This window comes from Salmo salar, chromosome 15 (assembly GCF_965601325.2).
Source record: "Salmo salar chromosome 15, fSalSal1, whole genome shotgun sequence".
NCBI classification, from domain to species: Eukaryota; Metazoa; Chordata; class Actinopteri; order Salmoniformes; family Salmonidae; genus Salmo; species Salmo salar.
Genome location: NC_138305.1, coordinates 104,929,755 through 104,950,695, shown reverse-complemented (window position 1 = coordinate 104,950,695; position 20,941 = coordinate 104,929,755). Strand labels below are relative to the sequence as shown.

The 20,941-nt window shown below is 43.4% G+C and overlaps 1 long non-coding RNA gene across 1 annotated transcript; it reads right to left on the bottom strand.

Moving 5' to 3' along the window:
• Positions 1 to 204: 204 nt before the first annotated feature.
• Positions 205 to 14,256, bottom strand: LOC106592530 (uncharacterized). The gene is made up of 4 exons (XR_001325661.2): positions 14,079 to 14,256; positions 13,505 to 13,593; positions 6,036 to 6,118; positions 205 to 5,927 (listed from the first exon to the last, which is right to left on the bottom strand). It is a non-coding gene; the product is annotated as an uncharacterized LOC106592530 (long non-coding RNA).
• Between the last annotated feature and the right edge of the window lie 6,685 nt (positions 14,257 to 20,941).

Here is a 20,941-nt window from a genome sequence, read left to right as displayed (position 1 = left end):
GTGTCTAATAAATATTCCACACTCTGAAACCTTCCATCCACAGTGTCTAATAAATATTCCACACTCTGAAACCTTCCATCCACAGTGTCTAATAAATATTCCACACTCTGAAACCTTCCATCCACAGGGTCTAATAAATATTCCACACTCTGAAACCTTCCATCCACAGGGTCTAATAAATATTCCACACTCTGAAACCTTCCATCCACAGTGTCTAATAAATATTCCACACTCTGAAACCTTCCATCCATAGTGTCTAATAAATATTCCACACTCTGAAACCTTCCATCCACAGTGTCTAATAAATATTCCACACTCTGGAACCTTCCATCCACAGTGTCTAATAAATATTCCACACTCTGAAACCTTCCATCCACAGTGTCTAATAAATATTCCACTCTCTGAAACCTTCCATCTGTAGTGTCTAATAAATATTCCACACTCTGAAACCTTCCATCCACAGTGTCTAATAAATATTCCACTCTCTGAAACCTTCCATCTGTAGTATCTAATAAATATTCCACACTCTGAAACCTTTCAAGTTGTATTTGTCACATGCACAAGTACAGTGAAATGCCTAACGTGCAAGCCCTTCACAATAGTGCAGAATTCAAAATCAAAATAGTATAACAAAAAAATATATAATTTTAAGAAACAGCTGTATACAGGGTCATCTACATACAGAGTCAGCTATATACAGGGTAATCTATGTTCAGGGTCAGCTACGTTCAGGGTCAGCTACGTTCAGGGTCAGCTACGTACAGGGACAGCTACGTACAGGGTCATCTACGTACAGGGTCATCTACGTACAGGGTCAGCTACGTACAGGGACAGCTACGTACAGGGTCAGCTATATACAGGGACAGGGTCAGCTATATACAGGGTCAGCTATGTTCAGGGTCAGCTATATACAGGGACAGCTATATGCAGGGTTTTGCTATATACAGGGTCAGCTATGTTCAGGGATACTGGAGTAGTTGAGTACACGACCGTTCAAAAGCTTGGGGTCACTTAGAAATGTCCTTGTTTTCCATGACAACATACATGAAATGAGTTGCAAAATTAATAGGAAACATAGTCAAGACGTTGACAAGGTTATAAATAATGATTTTTTTATTGAAACTTTGCTTTCGTCAAAGAATCCTCCATTTGCAGCAATTACAGCCTTGCAGACCTTTGGCATTCTAGTTTTCAATTTGTTGAGGTAATCTGAAGAGATATCACCCCATGCTTCCTGAAGCACCTCCCGCAAGTTGGATTGGCTTGATGGACACTTCTTACGTACCATACGGTCAGGCTGCTCCCACAACAGCTCAATAGGGTTGAGATCCGGTGACTGTACTGGCCCTCCATTATAGACAGAATACCAGCTGACTGCTTCTTCCCTAAATAGTTCTTGCATAGTTTGGAGCTGTGCTTTGGGTCATTGTCCTGTTGTAGGAGGAAATTGACTACAATTAAGCGCCGTCCACAGGGCGTTGCAATATGGAGCGATAGCTTTCCTTCTTCAAGATCCCTTTTACCCTGTACAAATCTCCCACTTTACCACCACCAAAGCACTCCCAGACCATCACATTGCCTCCACCATGCTTGACAGATTGCGTCAAGCACTCCTCCAACATCTTTTCATTTTTTCTGCGTCTCACGAATGTTGTTCTTTGTGATCCGAACACCTCAAACTTAGATTCGTCTGTCCATAACACTTTTTTCCAATCTTCCTCTGTCCAGTGTCTGTGTTCTTTTGCCCATCTTAATCTTTTATTTTTATTGGCCAGTCTGAGATATGGCTTTTTCTTTGCAACTCTGCCTAGAAGGCCAGCATCCCGGAGTCGCCTCTTCACTGTTGACATTGAGACTGGTGTTTTGCGGGTACTATTTAATGAAGCTGCCAGTTGAGGATTGGGAGGCGTCTGTTTCTCAAACTAGGCACTCTAAGGTACTTATCCTCTTGCTCAGTTGTGCACTGGGGCCTCCCACTCCTCTTTCTATTCTGGATAGAGCCAATTTGCGCTGTTCTGTGAAGGGAGTAGTACACAACATTATACGAGATTTTCAATTACTTGGCAATTTCTCACTTGGTATAGCCTTAATGTTTCAGAACAAGAATAGACTGACGAGTTTCAGAAGAAAGTTATTTGTTTCTGGACATTTTGAGCCTGTAATCGAACCCATAAATGCTGATGCTCCAGATACTCAACTAGTCTAAAGAAGGCCAGTTTTATTGCTTCTTTAATCAGAAAAACAGCTGTGCTAACATAATTGCAAAATGGTTTTCTAATGATCAATTAGCCTTTTAAAATGACAAACTTGGATTAGCTAACACAATGTGCCATTGGAACACAGGAGTGATGGTTGCTGATAATGGGCCTCTGTACGCCTATGTAGATATTCCATAACAAAAATCAACCGTTTCCATCTACAATAGTCATTTACAATATTAACAATGTCTACACTGTATTTCTGATCAATTTGATGTTATTTTAATGGACAAAAAATGAGCTTTTCTTTCAAAAACAAGGACATTTCTAAGTGACCCCAAACCTTTGAACGGTAGAATATGTATAATAATAATAGAAATAATAGTAAACACTATAGCAGCAGCATAAGTGTGTGCTGCTGCTATAGTGTGTGTGTGCGTGCGTGCGTGTGTGCGTGCATGGACGTGTGTGTGGACGTGTGTGTGGAATGTGTGTGCGGAACGTGTGTGTGGACGTGTTTAACTATACTTATGGACTAGAAGTCCGCACAAGAACAGTAAACGAACAACAATTTGACAAACTGGGGACATTTTGTTAGTTCCCAAAAGGTCAAATGCTATTTCTAAGGGGTTTAGGTTTAAGGTTAGAATTAGTGTTAGGGTTAGGAGCTAGGGTTAGCTTTAGGGTTAAGGTTAGGTTTTCGGGTTAACGTTAGGGTTAGGGTTAAGGTCAAGGTTAGGGTTAGGGAAAATAGGATTTTGAATGGGACTGAATTATATGTGTGTGGGGTTGGGTTTGTGCGTGCGTGCGTGTGTGCTCAAGAGTGTCACTGTAGGCGTGTGTGAGTATGTGGATAGAGACCTGTGAGTGAGCATATAGTCAGTGCATATAGTCCTTGGTGGAGGTGGACAGCTATTGTCTATCTGTTAAAAAGTCTCATTGCTTTCAGATAGAATCTGTCTTGGTCCGAGACCTGATGCTCTGGTACTGCATGCCGAACGGAAGCAGAGAGAACAGTCTACGGCAGGGGTGGCTGGAGTCTATTTCGGGCCTTCCTAAGACAGCGCTTGGTGTGTACGTCCTGGCTGGGAGCCAATGATGTGCTGGGCTGTCTGGCGTTCGCACCACTCTCTGGAGTGGGCGGTGCAGTTTCCAAACTAGGCAGTGATGCAACCAGTCAAGATGCATCTGTAGAAGTTTTTTAAGGATCTGTAATTGCCAAATCTCTTCAGCCTCCTGAGGTCGTGCCTCCTTCACAGCTGCGCTGGTGTGGGAGAGGAGTGATGACGACACCGAGGAACTTAAAGCTCTCAACCTTCTCCACGGCGGCCCCATCGATGTGGATTGGGGTCTGCCCCGTTGTGTAGTCCACAATCAGTACCTTGGTCTTGCTGACTTTGAGTTGGAGATTGTTGTCCTGGCACCACACTGCCAGGTGTCTTGTTGCAGTTCGTGATCAGGCCTACCACGGTTGTGTCATTAATGTGGTCATGTATGACGCAGCTGGTAGAGCATAGCGCTCGCACAGCTAGGGTTGTGGGTTCGGTTCCCGGGGCCACCAGCGTGTAAAATATAAGTACTCATTACTGTAAGTTGCTTTGAATAAAAGTGCCTGCTAGATGGCATATACATTCAGACCCCTTCACATTCTGTTATGTTACAACGTTACTGTAAAATTGATTAAATTGTATTTTTTTTCACTCATCAATCTACACACAATACCCCATAATGACAAAGCCACAACAGGTTTTTAGAAATTGTTGCAAATGTATTACAAATCGGGGCGGCAGGTAGCCTAATGGTTAGAGCATTGGCCTAGAAACCGAAAGGTTGCTAGATTGAATCCCCGAGCTGAAAATCTGTCATTCTGCCCCTGAACAAGGCAGTTAACTCACTGTTCCTAGGCCGTTATTGTAAATACAAATTTGTTCTTAACTGACTTGCCTAGTTAAATAAAGGTGAACTATCACATTTAAATAAGTATTCAGACCCTTTACTTTGTTGAAGCACCTTTGGCAGCGATTACAGTCGTGAGTCTTCTTGGGTATGATGCCACAAGCTTGGCACACCTGTATTTGGGGATTATCTCCCATTTTTCTCTGCAGATCCTCTCAAGCTCTGACAGGTTAGATGGGGAGTGTTTCTGCACAGCTATTTTCTGGTCACTCCAGAGATGTTTGATCGGGTTCAAGTCCAGGCTCTGGCTTGGCCACTCAAGAACATTCAGAGACTTGTCCCGAAGCCATTCCTGTGTTTTCTTGGCTGTGTGCTTAGGGTTGTTGTCCTGTTGGAAGGTGAACCTTCGCCCCAGGCTGAGGTCCTGAGCGCTCTGTGGCAGGTTTTCATCAAGGATCTCTCTGTACTTTGCTCCGTTCATCTTTTCCTCGATCCTGACTAGTCTCCCAGTCCCTGCCACTGAAAAACACCCCCACAGCATGATGCTTCCACCACCTTGCTTCACCGTAGGGATGGTGTCAGGTTTCCTCCAGATGTGACGCTTGGCATTCAGGCCAAAGATTTCAATCTTAGTTTCATCAGACAAGAGAATCTTGTTTCTCATGGGCTGAGTGTCCTTTAGGTGCCTTTTGTCAAACTTCAAGCGTGCTGTCGTGCCTTTTACTGAGGAGTGGCTTCCGTCTGGCCACTCTACCATAAAAGCCTGATTGGTGGAGTGCTACAGAGATGGTTGTCCTTCTGGAAGGTTCTCCCATCTCCACAGAGGAACTCTTGGTCACATCCCTGACCAAGGCCCTTCTCCCCTGATTGCTCAGTTTGGTCAGGTGGCCAGTTCTAGGAAGTCTTGGTGGTTCTAAACTTCTTCCACTTAAGGATGATGGAGGCCACTGTGTTCTTGGGGACCTTCAATGCTGCAGACATTGTTTTGTGCCCTTCCCCAGATCTGTGCCTCAACACAATCCTGTCTCGGAGCTCTAAGGACAATTCCTTCGACCTCATGGCTTGGTTTTTGCACTGACATGCACTGTCAAATGTGGGACCTTATATAGACAGGTGTGTGCCTTTCCAAATCATGTCCAATCAATTGAATTTACCACAGGTGGACTACAATCGAGTTTTAAAAACATCTCAAGGATGATCAATGGGAACAGGATGCACCTGAGCTCAATTTCGAGTCTCATAGCAAAGGGTCTGAATACTTATGTAAATAAGGTATTTCTGTTTTTTTATTTTTTATACATTTTCAAACATTTCTGAAAACCTGTTTTTGCTTTGTCATTATGGGGTATTGTGTGTAGATTGATGAGGGAAAGCATTTATTTAATCCATTTTAGATTAAGGCTGTAACGTAACAAAATGTGGAAAAAGTCAAGGGGTCTGAATACTTTCCAAATGCACTCTCTATCAGCCAAAACATTCATATAATAGATGATGGAGTATGAGTGGTCATTTTATTTATTTAAATAGGCAAGACAGTTAAGAACAAATTATGTTTTCAACGACAGCCTAGGGGCAGAACGACAGATTTGTAAAGCTCGGGGATTTGATCTTGCAATCTTTCAGTTACTAGTCCAACGCTCTAACCACTACGCTACCTGCCACCCCAATAACAAACTAGGAGTATAGAAGAGGATGAAGTATACACCCTAGGGGGCCCCCATGTTGAGAGTCAGCATGGGGAGGTGTTATTGCCTACCCTCACCAGCTGGGGGCGGCCCGTCAAGAAGTCCAGGATGCAAAGGGGGTCCTCTTGACAAGCTAGACTGGACACACCTGATGGGTATAAGTGGGAGATGAGATGGAAGATGTCACTGTACACCGTCAGCCTATTTCAGTCTGCAGCAATGTGCTCCAGCGACATCACCAGCGGGAAGCCCTCACCTTTGGTATGTGCCAAGCCTGATGGGAGAAGACAACTGCTTGCATGGGGCTGGAAGGGCCGGGACAGACGCTCTGCAGACATGCTGAAGACATGAAGGGTGGATATGTGTTGAAATTAGAGCAACGATGTCTGTGTACTGTATTTGTATGTGTGTTCCCTCTGACAAAAGATGTCAATCTTGAAGGTGGGAATCGTTTGTGGATGGAATATTGAATGGAATATGTGCTTCTCTGAGTGCATAATAAGCAATTGAAATAAACTAGCATCAATACATCATTAGAGAAAAGGAGGTACATGCTCTATTAACAAATGCAGATGAATAAGAAAAATATACCATTATTCACTATAATTGTGACTGTTTCTTACTGATATCGGATGCATCTACACGTGTGTTTACCTAGCACGTGTGTTTACCTAGCACGTGTGTTTACCTAGCACGTGTGTTTACCTAGCACGTGTGTTTACCTAGCACACGTGTTTACCTAGCACGTGTGTTTACCTAGCACACGTGTTTACCTAGCACGTGTGTTTACCTAGCACGTGTGTTTACCTAGCACACATGTTTACCTAGCACACGTGTTTACCTAGCACGTGTGTTTACCTAGCACGTGTGTTTACCTAGCACGCGTGTTTACCTAGCACGCGTGTTTACCTAGCACGCGTGTTTACCTAGCACGCGTGTTTACCTAGCACACATGTTTACCTAGCACGTGTGTTTACCTAGCACAATGCTCTGAGGTGAGCTAAGACTGTAGATGTGGTTGCATGTGATTCACCTATCTGACAATCTTGGTGGGCTTCACATGCTCGGTATAGTGCGGCGTAGTCGGGCCTCGAAAGCTCTCTTCAACCTTTCGGCCGTCCTTCATTTGCCCGTTTACTGCCCGTCTGACCCTCTTTACAGGTGCGTTCATATCGCTCCCATCAGGGGTGCTCTACCACGTATGCAGTCCGCCCCCGTGTCTCTGTTTACTATGCACTCATGAGCGTCAGCCATCTTCTTAAAGTGCTGCTCGCATGGTAAGAAATCAATCTCCATGCAGCGATGCAAACCTAGCCTCTGAAACAGGGGGGCCTGCCCCTATAAATCAGCATAGCTGAAATATTTGTGGCCAACTTGGAAGGAAGATTTATGCCGGCGGGATATTGGAGAGCGTTTATCATGCTCTCGCAGGAGGAGGGGGAGGTGTTGGGCTAGGCGCGGTGGGTGGGGGGGAGGCTAAAGGGGGTTGAACAACAGGGAGTGAGGGATTGAGAGGTGGTGGATGGGGGTGTTGATGGAGGAGGAGCGTGTGGGATGTTTGAAGTGGGCATAGTTTCCAAAATAATGGATTTATGGATTTATTAAGGGCGGGAAAAATGACCGTGGTTTAAATGGCAGGAGTCTTGCATTGAGGGGGATTGGGTAGGTCTGGTGTTACTTCTGTTAAAGTCTCGGGCCTGGGTTGGTGTCTGAGGGTAGTAGTAGTGAGGGGAGGGGGTGAGGTGGGAGAAGGGGTGACACTGGGTCCTTACTCTAGCCCAGGGGTGTCAAACTCATTTTCCCTGCAGTTCAGGGGAGTGGGAATGCTCCTTGAGACAGATTGAACATACGGTCACGTTACCTGACCATACACTTCCAAACGCTATATTTATGATGCATGTGCATGGGGAGGCAGGTAGCCTAGCGGTTAAGAGTGTTGGACCAGTAAACGAAACGACATTGGTTCAAATCCCTGACACGACTAGATGAAAAATCTATCGATGTGCCATTGAGCAAGGCACTTAACCTTAATTGCTCCTGTAAGTCACTCTGAATAAGAACATCTGTAAAAACTGTACAGTATACTAGCGTGGCTGGCAACATTTTGACCTGGTCTTCTGTGACGTGTTTTTTGTTACTTCATCACAAGTGGTGTAGACCTTACCGTAGACCTTACTTACAAGCCCTTATTAACCAACAATGCAGTTAAAGAAATATAGTTAAGAAAATATTTACTAAGTAAACTAAAGTCAAAAAAGTCAAAAAGTCAAAAAGTAACAGAAGAAAATAAAATAACAATAACGAGGCTATATACACGGAGTACCGGTACCGAGTCAATGTGCGGGGCTAAAGGTTAGTCGAGGTAATTTGTAAAGTGACTATGTATAGATAATAAACAGCGAGTAGCAGCAGTGCTACTGCTTGCCGTGCGGTAGCAGAGAGAACAGTCTTTGACTTGGATGACTGGAGTCTCTGACAGTTTCTGGGCCTTTCTCTGACACCGCCTATTATATAGGTCCTGGATGTTAGGAAGCTTGGCCCCAGTGATGTACTGGACCGTACGCACTACCCTCTGTAGCGCCTTACATTCAGATGCTGAGCAGTTGCCATACCAGGCGATGATGCAACCAGTCAGGATGCTCTCGATGGTGCAGCTGTAGAACTTTTTGGGGATCTGGGGACCCATGCCAAATCTTTTCAGTTTCCTGAGGGGGAAAAAGTTTAGTCGTGCCCTCTCGTTACAACAGTCTTGGTGTGTTTAGACCATGACAGTTCGTTGGTGATGTGGACACTCTCGACCCACTCCACTTCAGCCCCGTCGATGTTAATTGGGGCCATTTCCTATATAAACCACAATCAGCTCCTTTGTCTTGCTCATATTGAGGGAGAAGTTGTTTTCCTGGCACCACACTGCCAGGTCTCTGACCTCCCCCTATAGGCTGTCTCATTGTCAGTGAGTTGTGACTGTTGTGTCGTCAGCAAACTTAATGATGGTGTTGGATTTGTGCTTGGCCATGCAGTCGTGGGTGAACAGGGAGTACAGGAGCGGACTAAGCACGCACCCCTGAGGGGCCCCAGTGTTAACGATCAGCGTGGTAGATTTGTTGTTGCCTACCCTTACCACCTGGGGGCGGCTCGTCAGGAGGTCCAGGATCCAGTTGCAGAGGGAGGTGTTTAGTCCCAGGGTCTTTAGTTTAGTGATGAGCTTTGTGGGTACTATGGTGTTGAACACTGAGCTGTAGTCAATGAACAGCATTCTCACATAGGTGTTCCTTTTGCCCAGGTGGGAAAGGGCAGTGTGGAGTGTGATTGAGATTGCGTCATCTGTTGATCTGTTTGGGCGGTATTCAAATTGGAGTGGGTCTAGGGTTTCTGGCATGATGGTGTTGATGTCAGCCATGACCAGCCTTTTAAAGCCCTTCATGGCTACTGACGTGAGTGCTACGGGCGGTAATCATTTAGGCAGGTTACCTTCGCTTTCTTGGGCACAGGGACTATGGTGGTCTGTTTGAAACATGTAGGTATTACAGACTCGGTCAGGGAGAGGTTGAACATGTCAGTGAAGACACTTGCCAGTTTGTACGCCCATGATTTGAGTACACGTCCTGGTATTCTGTCTTGCCCTGCGGCTTTGTGAAGGTTGACCTGTTTAAAGATGTTGCTCACATCGGCTACGGAGAGCGTGATCACACAGTCGTCCGGAACTACTCTCTTGTAGGTTTTCAATCCAACCCCAGCTGTAACTAACCTGACTCATCTTATCAACAAGTTAATTATTAGAATCAGGTGCGTTAGATTAGGGTTGGAGTTAAAACCTACAGGACAGTATCTCTTCAGGAACAGGGTTGGAGTGAAAACCTACAAGACAGTAGCTCTCCAGGAAAAGGTTTTGGGAGCCCTGCAGTAAACTATTTGAATTGTTTACACTTTCAAGCATTTCACGGAATTGTCATAACATGTAAAGCATATACAATAATAACATAAAATGATTTTAATGTAAAAAATAGAATGACAAAACTGTAAAACATTATCCTAAATACAACCCATCAACTTGAAGGTTTGAGCATGGAATATACTTTAAACATATACACTAAAAACAGCCCGTCACTACCTCAAGCCTACACAGCCCTTCACTACCGCAACCCTACACAGCCCTTCACTACCTCAACCCTACACATCCCTTCACTACCTCAACCCTACACAGCCCGTCACTACCTCAACCCTACACAGCCCGTCACTACCTCAACTCTACACAGCCCTTCACTACCTCAACCCTACACAGCCCTTCACTACCTCAACCCTACACAGCCCGTCACTACCTCAACCCTACACAGCCCGTCACTACCTCAACTCTACACAGCCCGTCACTACCTCAACTCTACACAGCCCTTCACTACCTCAACCCTACACAGCCCGTCACTACCTCAACCCTACACAGCCCGTCACTACCTCAACCCTACACAGCCCGTCACTACCTCAACCCTACACAGCCCTTCACTACCTCAACCCTACACAGCCCGTCACTACCTCAACTCTACACAGCCCGTCACTACCTCAACTCTACACAGCCCGTCACTACCTCAACTCTACACAGCCCGTCACTACCTCAACTCTACACAGCCCGTCACTACCTCAACTCTACACAGCCCCAGAATCATGTTATTGTGCTAAAATAGAGGCCTGGTATGACACTTCTCCTTTATTCATAAAGGTAAGAGATGTTTCCATCCCTCAAACATCAGCTCCTTTTGTGTGGAAGTAGAAAACACAGGGCAGAGAGAGGGATAATCATATTTGGGAATTTCTAATTAAATTTATCTTTTTAGCCGACTCCATATGTTTGCGTAAATTTTTTTTCAGAAAGGAAATTCAAGGGAATGGTGTTCGCTAGAGTGAGGGCTGGTCCAGACATCCAGAGATTCCATATGCCGCAGTCCTATATCTAATTAGATTGCTTTGCCGAAGCATACTTTAATTTAATCCATCATTAAGACTTAATAAATATAACAATGGCACCCGAAATTTGGAACACACTGAAAAAAAGACCGGCACGTCTCTTCTGAAGTGAAAAGTACTAACAGGGAAACGAAAAGCAAATAGACTCAACTTCATTCGTGTTTACGAGTGTGGGCCTGTTTGCCATGCCCCCATGTCTATTTGTGAGAAAATGTGTGTGAGTGGGAGAGTTAGCGAGAGCATACGGAATTAGATTGCTGTGAGGCAATAAGTCCTGTTTTCATCTCTTCCATCTCACCGTTTTTCCAAACCAACCAGTCAGACCTGACATCATAACCCCTGTGCTGCTTCTACAGGTCCTCTGATGTCATGCATTTTGTATTTGCATGAAAAACTCCCCACATACTTGTAATATGTTGCAGGAAAGGGCCTGTCTTGTGACTGAGCTTGACATTCTTGCCCCTCTGCTACTGCCGCTGAGCATTTCACCTGAAGTGTGTGTGTGTGTGTGTGTGTGTGTGTGTGTGTGTGTGTGTGTGTGTGTGTGTGTGTGTGTGTGTGTGTGTGTGTGTGTGTGTGTGTGTGTGTGTGTGTGTGTGTGTGTGTGTGTGTGTGTGTGTGTGTGTGCGCGCGTGATTGCGAGTGTCTGTGTGTGTGGCGGGGGAAGATATTTTTGTGATGTTTTTTTCTTTTGTTTTTGGACTTCGGTTGTTCAGGCACACACATTTTTCTATCTCGTGGCAAGCCAAAGTCTACGCCCCTTCGTCGGTGATTGGTCAGCAGTAGGGATTCTTCAATAAAGTCTTTATTCAACTCATTTTCATGCACATTTTTTTCATTGAGAAATACTGCATCAAACATCTTAATTAGATGTAAAATATATCCTCGTTCATGTTAAAATCAATGACAGATTTCTTGAGTTATTCTTAGATTAATAATTACTATTTTGAGGAAGTTTACACTGGCTACACCGTCTAAAAATGGACCTACAGTACTATTATTAGTATGTGAGCTAGGTGCCAGCTGAAGCATATAATGGAGACCATTACGTGTGTGTGTGTGTGTGTGTGTGTGTGTGTGTGTGTGTGTGTGTGTGTGTGTGTGTGTGTGTGTGTGTGTGTGTGTGTGTGTGTGTGTGTGTGTGTGTGTGTGAGAGAGAGAAAAATTACGAAAGAAAAGATTGACAAAAAGGAAACTTTCAAAAGTGTTTGAGCTTTCAAGGTCACCTGTTGAGTGCTTGTTTGTATGCCAGTGTTGTTGGTTAACATCATAGAGATGGATAGAGATCACTACTTGGAAATTACCTGTTTTTGCAAGGACATTACCATTGAGAGCTTCCACCATTTTGAAGTAGTCAACTGGGCGGGACTTCCTATGGGTTAAGGAAGGATCACATAATTCCATCTAGGTCACAAGGAGGGATCAGCCAATTAATTATGCTTGTGAGAAAACATTTCATAACTGCAGGGGGCAGTAAACCACCAACCATGGCTTTATACCTGTTCAAACAACACACTCTTGGTGGCAGTATGCACCCTTTCGGCTTGTTTACCAACTCATAGAAGTAGTAGAAGAAGAAAATGGACTACTTCAAAATGGAGATGGCCTCAATGGAGCTGCCTGTGCGCTCACAGATGCTATAACAGGACAGATACAAAGATGAGTCTTCTATCTAAGTCTATGATTTGCATCAGATCCCCCTTTCCAGCCAGGCATGCAAAGAGAAAGGGGGGTTAGTTGGAGTCCCAGATTGGAAAGCAGGTCTCTATATGCCCTGAAGGCTGCAGTCTCCTTCAGCAGCCTCCTCACAGACAACGTCCGTGCATTAATCATGTGCAATGTTATACCCCCGACCGACAGCCTTAAACAGACAGCGACCAAGCTGTTCCCACCAGCAGGGCAGGATGGCACAGATCTGCAAAACCCCTGTACGCTGGGTTGTGTGGGGGTGGTGTGCGTGTGTGTGTGTGTGTGTGCGTACGTACATGCATGTGTGCGCTTGTCCATGCATATGGGCACGTTTTGTATAAAGAGTGGGTTTTTTTTGTGTGTTTGACAAAACAAATTCAGTCGCACGGCCTAACTCAGATGCAAATAATTTATAAAAAGATCTCCACAGTTTCATCGCAACCCGGCTTCCATCAGGATTATTGATGTGTTGACCACCATTCCATTCCTTCATATCTCTACAGTTTGTAGGTGTGTGATTGACACTATTGTCCCCGTTTTTAACTTTCCCAATTGAAACATCAATGGTCCATTGAAATCCATCAGAGAAGCATGAGAGTGTGAATGATTCAGTCCTAGTTCCTCTTATCAGTACTCTCAGAGCTGGTCATCTTACTGGAACAGCTCTCCAAACATACTAACTCCACTCATCTGTCTGTCTGTCTGTCTGTCTGTCTGTCTGTCTGTCTGTCTGTCTGTCTGTCTGTCTGTCTGTCTGTCTGTCTGTCTGTCTGTCTGTCTGTCTGTCTGTCTGTCTGTCTGTCTGTCTGTCTGTCTGTCTGTCTGTCTGTCTGTCTGTCTGTCTGCATATCCATCTCTGTATGTCTCTCTCTCTTTGTCTTTGTCTCTCTCTCATGTGTGCACACGTACGCAGTCAAGCACACACACGTAGATTGCACCACACACTTCTATTTACTAAGGACATGTGAGCTGCTTATCAATGCTGAAAATCAATGTCTCCACTACCATAGACACCAGGTACTGAGGAACAATGGTCATTGGCTGTCAAGGTGTGGCACTCATTTACAGCAAATTCAATACCTTGGATCATTAACTGATGATTAGAGATGTAACATAGTCCGGTTTTGCACATGGAAGATATTCCCTCTGCTTTCAAGTAGCCGACTTTCCTAAACAGAGAAGAAAAATCAATCTGATCTATTAAATTAGCTTCATCTTGTCTGCTTTCAAGAGCACATTACAGGGGTTAATGAAGTCTTAGGTATGGAGCTAATATGAGCCAAACAATGCAGTTCTATGGATTCAATTAGTTTGATATGAGTCATCTCTGTGAATAAGAAAATCAGATCTGATGATCTGTTTCTTTTTTTTAATCCCTGTTAACATCAATAGAGCTTCACTGAATGTTGCTGTTTGGACTTGAATACTATTAGGCCTAGCGAGAATTCACTCTGTATAAAGATAGTGTGACTCAATGTATATTTCTCAAGGACCAAATCAACCCATTAGTAACTGAAGCATAACTTGTTAATTCAGCATCGTAATGTAAACACAATTGTTTATAGCAAAAATGTGTGTGACCTAGCATAGTGGAAACATCCGTTCTATTCCTTTCCTCTCGTCAGGCGCATAATAATTTATTAATATCACTTACCCAATGTCAAGGATAACGAGTGGTAGGCAGACAGATGTAGCTTAGACACGTTTCTATGGTTTCCGTGGCTGTGGTGCGCTAGCTGTGTGACCCCGGCAATTAACACTGTGAGAATTGTCTTGAACAATAATGAGGCATTGTTTACTTGGAGAGACGAGGAGATGGAGTGTGGGGGATGTGGAAGAGGGGAGGAGGGAAAGAAGGAAGAGGAAGGGAAGAAAGCTTGCTGTGGAGCTAATGGCTAACTAGACTAACTAGGCTAACTAGACTAACTAGACTAACTAGCCGCAAAGCTAATAGGTTATTAAAGGCTAGAAACTGGGGCTTATGGCTAGCAGGTTATGTCTGTCTGTCGTTGGGGGGGTTAGCGGGTTAGCCTATGGTGGCATTGGGCTAATGACCACGCCTGTTAGGAAGCCATCCATTTCCCCCATCGTGCCCTGGAGGTTCAGGCCCTCCTGTCCTTCAAACATCCATTCCAGGACAGTGACCCAATGCTGCTGTCTGAAGTTGCGGCCTATTACAATGGATGCTTGCTGAAGACATCTCTGACAACCCTCTATCTTATTTAATTATTCCGTCATTCATTGTCTCTCTGTCTCTCTGTCATTGCATTCTCCTTTGCTCAAGGAACCGTTTCTGCTCAGTTTCACAGTCTGCAGCTACGTGAACTTTGCACACATATTATAATTTTTTATGTCTATCTGAATGACATCGAAGATCATGGGAGGTCCTGTTTTTCATTTGTCTGACCATAGAGTATTGCAACATTAGCAACTTTCTAATGCCTGTATTCCATTTTGACTGCTTACAGTCTTCAAGTCTATCAATACTTCAATAGCCAACTGTACAATAGGAGAGGCAATGTCTTCCAGAGCCTATAATTTCTCTCATTGATCGTTATCCTGAAACATTCATGGAAAACCACACATCCATAAATGTCTTGAATAGACAATTTAGAACCATGAGCTGGTGGATAGCCTGCAAGGCTGGTTGAGCTAGCTAGATAGCCTAGTCGTTTATTCCTGATATGAAAGCAGGAATCAATCAATAATGTATTGGAATATCAACGCCGATTGTTATTGAGGCAAATTTAGAGCAATCTTCATGCCTAAGGGCTGTAGAATGAAATAAAATAAATAAATTATTGACAGATTTCAGTGTCTCCTTGACATGTGACAGTAAATTAATATTATCTTACTATTAATGCTATTTACTAGTTAATCGTTATAATATCATCTTACTATTAATCCTTATAAAGTGCAAATGTGACTGACAGCTGACAGAATAATGTAAAACTACTATCATGCTCTGTCCTCCCGAGTGGTGCAGTGGTCTAAGGCTCTGCATCGCACTGCTAGCTGTGCCACTAGGGATTCTGGGTTCGTGTCCAGGCTCTGCATCGCACTGCTAGCTGTGCCACTAGGGATTCTGGGTTGCAGTCCAGGCTCTGCATCGCACTGCTAGCTGTGCCACTAGGGATTCTGGGTTCCAGTCCAGGCTCTGCATCCCACTGCTAGCTGTGCCACTAGGGATTCTGGGCTCAAGCCCAGGCTCTGTCGCAGCTGACCGTGACTGGGAGACTCATGGGGCGACGCACAATTGGCCCAGCGTCGTCAGGGTTAGGGAGGGTTTGGTCGGCAGGGATGTCCTTGCCCCATCGCGCACTAGCGACTCCTGTGGCAGGCCGGCACAGTGCACGCTGACCAGGTCGCCAGGTGTATGGTGTTTCCTCTGACACATTGGTGTGGCTGGCTTCCGGATTAAGTGGGCATTGTATCAAGAAGCAGTGTGGCTTGCAGGACACATGGCTCTCAATCTTTGCCTCTCCCAAGTCCATACGGGAGTTGCAGCGATGAGACAAGACTGTAACTACCAATTGGGGGGTAAAAATGTGTAAAGAATATATATATAAAAATACCATGCTCTTATATTTGTATTTATTATTGATCCCCATTAGTCCCTATCAAGGCAGCAGCTACTCTTCCTGGGGTTTATTAACCTCTTGGGGCTAGGTGGGACGCTAGCGTGCCACCCGTGGTGCACTCCATCAACAGCAGGTGCATTTCAAGAGCGGCAAATTTGAATCCAAATAAATGTCAAAATTCAAATTTTTCAAAAATACAACTATGTTACACCATTTGAAAGATAAACATCTCCTTAATCTAACCACGTTTTACGATTTCAAAAAGGTTTTACGGCGAAAGCATAAATTTAGAGTATGTTAGGACAGTACATTTACAAGAGTTGTGTGTAATGTTTTGTCAAGTCAAAGACAGGGTCACCAAAACCATAAAACCAGCTAAAATGATGCACTAACCTTTTACAATCTCCATCAGATGACACTCCTAGGACATTATGTTAGACAATGCATGCATTTTTAGTTCTATCAAGTTGATATTTATATCCAAAAACAGCGTTTTACTATGGCATTGATGTTGAGGAAATCGTTTCCCTCCAATAACCGGCAGTCAAGTCAGCGTCACAAATTAAATAATTAAAATTAGAAAACATTGGTAAAATATTATATTGTCATTTAAAGAATTATAGATTTACATCTTTTGAACGCAATCAACTTGCCAGATTTAAAAATAACCTTACTGGGAAATCACACTTTGCAATAATCTGAGCACTGCGCCCGGAAAAATACGCGTTGCGATACAGACTAGACGTCATGTTGGGGAGATCTAAAATCGAAAATACTATGTAAATAATCCATTACCTTTGATTCTCTTCATCAGATGTCACTTCCAGGTATCACAGGTCCATAACGAATGTAGTTTTGTTCAAAAAAGCTCATCATTTATGTCCAAAAATCTCCGTCTCGTTAGCACATGATGTAAGCCAGCCGGACTTCTCATCATGAACGAGGGGAAAAAATATATTTCCGTTCGTTCAAACATGTCAAACGTTGTATAGCATAAATCATTAGGGCCTTTTTTAACCAGAACATGAATAATATTCAAGGTGGACGAATGCATACTCTTTTATAACGTATTGGAACGAGGGTACCCAACATGAACTAGCGCGCCAGGTGTCTAATGGGACATCAACGTTCCATGGCTCTTGTTCGGTCAGATCTCCCTCCAGAAGACTCAAAACACTTTGTAAAGGCTGGTGACATCTAGTGGAAGCAATAGGAAGTGCCAAAATATTCCTAAACCCCTGTGTTTTTCAATGGGATAGGTTTAAAGTCAATACAACACATCAGGTATCCACTTCCTGTCAGAAAATGTCTCAGGGTTTTGCCTGCCAAATGAGTTCTGTTATACTCACAGACACCATTCAAACAGTTTTGGAAACTTTAGAGTGTTTTCTATCCATATATAATAAGTATATGCATATTCTAGTTACTGGGTAGGATTAGTAACCAGATTAAATCGGGTACATTTTTTTTATCCAGACGTGCAAATGCTGCCCCCTAGACCCAACAGGTTAAGGATCCCCATGAGTTCCTGTCAAGGCAGCAGCTACTCTTCCTGGGGTTTATTAAGGATCCCCATTAGTTCCTGCCAAGGCAGCAGCTACTCTTCCTGGGGTTTATTATGGATCCCCATTAGTTCCTGCCAAGACAGCAGCTACTCTTCCTGGGGTTTATTAAGGATCCCAATTAGTTCCTGCCAAGGCAGCAGCTACTCTCCCTGGGGTCCAGCAAAATTAAGGCAGTTATATAATTTTTATAAAAACATAACAATACATTTCACAACACATTTCACCACATATTAAGTGTGTGTTTTCAGGCCATTACTCTGCGACCACATATCTACAACGCAAAATCCATGTGTACATGTGTGTATGCATCTGTTTGTGCATGTGTGTGTCTCTTCACAGTCCCCGCTGTTCCATCTGATTTTACTGCTTGCATCAGTTATCTGATATAGAATAGAGTTCCATGTAGTCATGGCTCTATGTAGTACTGTGTTTTTCACATAGTCTGTTCTGGACTTGGGGATTGTGAAGAGACCTCTGGTAGTATGTCTTGTGGGGTATGCATGGGTCTCTGAGCTGTGTGCTAGTAGTTTAAATAGACATCTCAGTGCATTCAACATGTCAATATTTCTCATAAATACAAGTAGTGATGAAGTCAATCTCTCCTCTAAGTCCATCTTTGTGGCACCTGACCACACGACTGGACAGTAGTCCAGGTGCGACAAAACTAGAGCCTGTTGGACCTGCCTTTTTGATAGTGTTGTTAATAAGGCAGAGCAATGGTTATTATTGACATACCTCTCCCCATTTTAGCTACAGCTGTATCAACATGTTTTGACCATGAATGTTCACAATCCAGAGTTACTCCAAGCAGTTTAGTCTCTTCAACTTGCTCAATTTCCACATTATTCATTACAAGATTTAGTTGAGGTTTAGGGTTTAGTGAATATTTGTCCCAAATAGAAAGCTTTTAGTTTGTGAAATATTTAGGACTAACTTATTTCTTGCCTCCCATTCTGAAACTAACTGCAGCTCTTTGTTAAGTGTTGCAGTGATTTCACTTGCTGTGGCAGCTAATGTGTATAGTGTCGAGTCATCAGCATACATGGACACACAGGCTTTACTCAGAGCCAGTGGCATGTCATTAGTAAAGATTGAAAAAAAGTTAGGGGCCTAGCCAGCTGCCCTGTGGAATGCCTGACTCTACTTGGATTGTGTTGGAGAGGCTTCCAATAAAGAACACCCTCTGTGTTCTGTTAGACAGGTAACTCTTTATCCACAGTATAGCAGGGGATGTAAAGCCATAACACATTCATTTTTCCAGCAGCAGATTATGATCAATAATGTCAAAAGCTGCACTGAAGTCTAACAAAACAGCTCCCACAATCATTTTATCATAAATTTCTCTCAGCCAATCATCAGTCATTTGTGTAAGTGCCATGGAATGCCCTTCCCTATAAGCATGCTGTAAATCTTTTGTTTGTTTGTTTATTATGAAATAGCTTTGTATCTGGTCAAACACAATTTTTTCAAAAAGTTTAATAAGAGTTGGTAACAGGCTGATTGGTCGACTGTTTAAGCCAGTAAAGAGTGCTTTGCTATTCTTGGGTAGCGGAGTGACCTTTCCTTCACTCCAGGTCTGAGGGCACACACTTTCCTGTAGCCTTAGATTGAAGAGATAGCAAGTAGGAGTGGCAATATTGTCCGTTATCATCCTCAGTAATTTTCCATCCAAGTTGTCAGACCTAGGTGGCTTGTCATTTTTTAATCTCTTCCACACTCACTTTATGGAATTCAACATTAAAATGATTGTCTTTAATAACTTGGTCAGTTATGCATAGATGAGTGGGTTTAGAGTTTGCTCATCTTCCCAATAAAAAGTAATTAAAGTAGAAGGGCAATATCAGTGGGTTTTGTGATGAATGAGCCCTCTAATACAATGTATGAGGAAGCGGAGCTTGTCTTTTTTCACAAAATGTTATGTAAGGTGCTCCAAAGCTTTTTACGATCATTCTTTATATAATTTGCCTTTGCTTCATAGTACAGTTTCTTCTTCTTTTTGTTCAGCTTAGTCACATGATTTCTCAATTTACAGTACGCTGTGCTGTGCAGCCCGATTTATTTGCCATTCTTTTTGCATCATCCCTCTCAACCATAAAATTTTTCAATTCATCATCAATCCAAGAGATAGTCAGAATATGAATGTTATATGTTACTAGCAAGTTATCATTAACCTTTCTTAGACCACATATGTTCATGTGGGCAATCATTTATAACTTTTCTGGGATTCTTGATTGTTTTTATTGCTTTACTGGGAGGCTTATCAGAGGTAGACATGACAATGATATTCATGTTTGAGCTGTGGACTTCCTACTCAAGCAAACTGCCTCAGTGCTAACAGTATGACTCAGGCGCATGATTGCTGCGTACAATAGCTGTAAGATCAGCAGAGGCATTCAGGGCAGTTAGAGGGACATAAATTAGGTTACTTACATTATGACTGCCAACGCCCCTGGGACAATGTACATTTGCAGCAGCCCTACGACAACTCAGCAACACAACGGTAGGAATTATCTGAGCAGGGCTTAGATCACTGATAAGTCATTGTCTCAGCACAGCCTTGACATACCACCCTATACAACTACTTGAACCCAGTAAAATGACATATAGCGAAAGAGGAAAGCGAAACATTAATTCTTGGAACTCAATAAAATGACATATAGACAAAGGAGAAAATTGACGCAAGCACAATGACATGTATTGCAGTGACTTCAAAGTCTGTCGTTGGATGGATTATAGTGAGGAGCTTTAGGATTAAGACACACTGGAGTGACTAGCCCGGAGGGAGGAGGGTTATGGGTAAGAAACCCAGTATACAGTCTGAACCATTAGTATGACAACATATTGGATAAAGGACCCTTTGTGCGTGCGGAGTCGAGATTTGTCATGTATTTTAATTAATTTTGAGACGATAAATCGTGACGGTTTTCACTAGGGACAGATATAATTGTTGATTTGGTGTTTCAGAGCACTTGGAAGTGTTTTTGAGAAGAGCATCTCTTGTCAAATGTAAATGTAATATTACAAACCCACATTAAGATGACTGATCAATACGTTGCCCACAGAAAATAGGTCATAACTTAAAGGCAAAGGTTGGTGTGCATATGAGTCTGTGTGTGTGTGTGTTCGTCCATGTCCGTGTGTGTGTGTGTGTGTGTGTGTGTGTGTGTGTGTGTGCATGTGTTTGTGTGTGGGCAGGGGGCATGTGGAAATGAGGGGAGGCTGTGTTGTTTTATGTTGGCAGGACTCCAGGTCGATGGAGGCTGTATCCATATTGATCTGTAGAACCGTGCACCGGGCTGCAAGCTGATACATTTGGACAATAAATACAAAATGGGGTTCGAAAGTTTATTTGCACATAGCTAAAGTACATA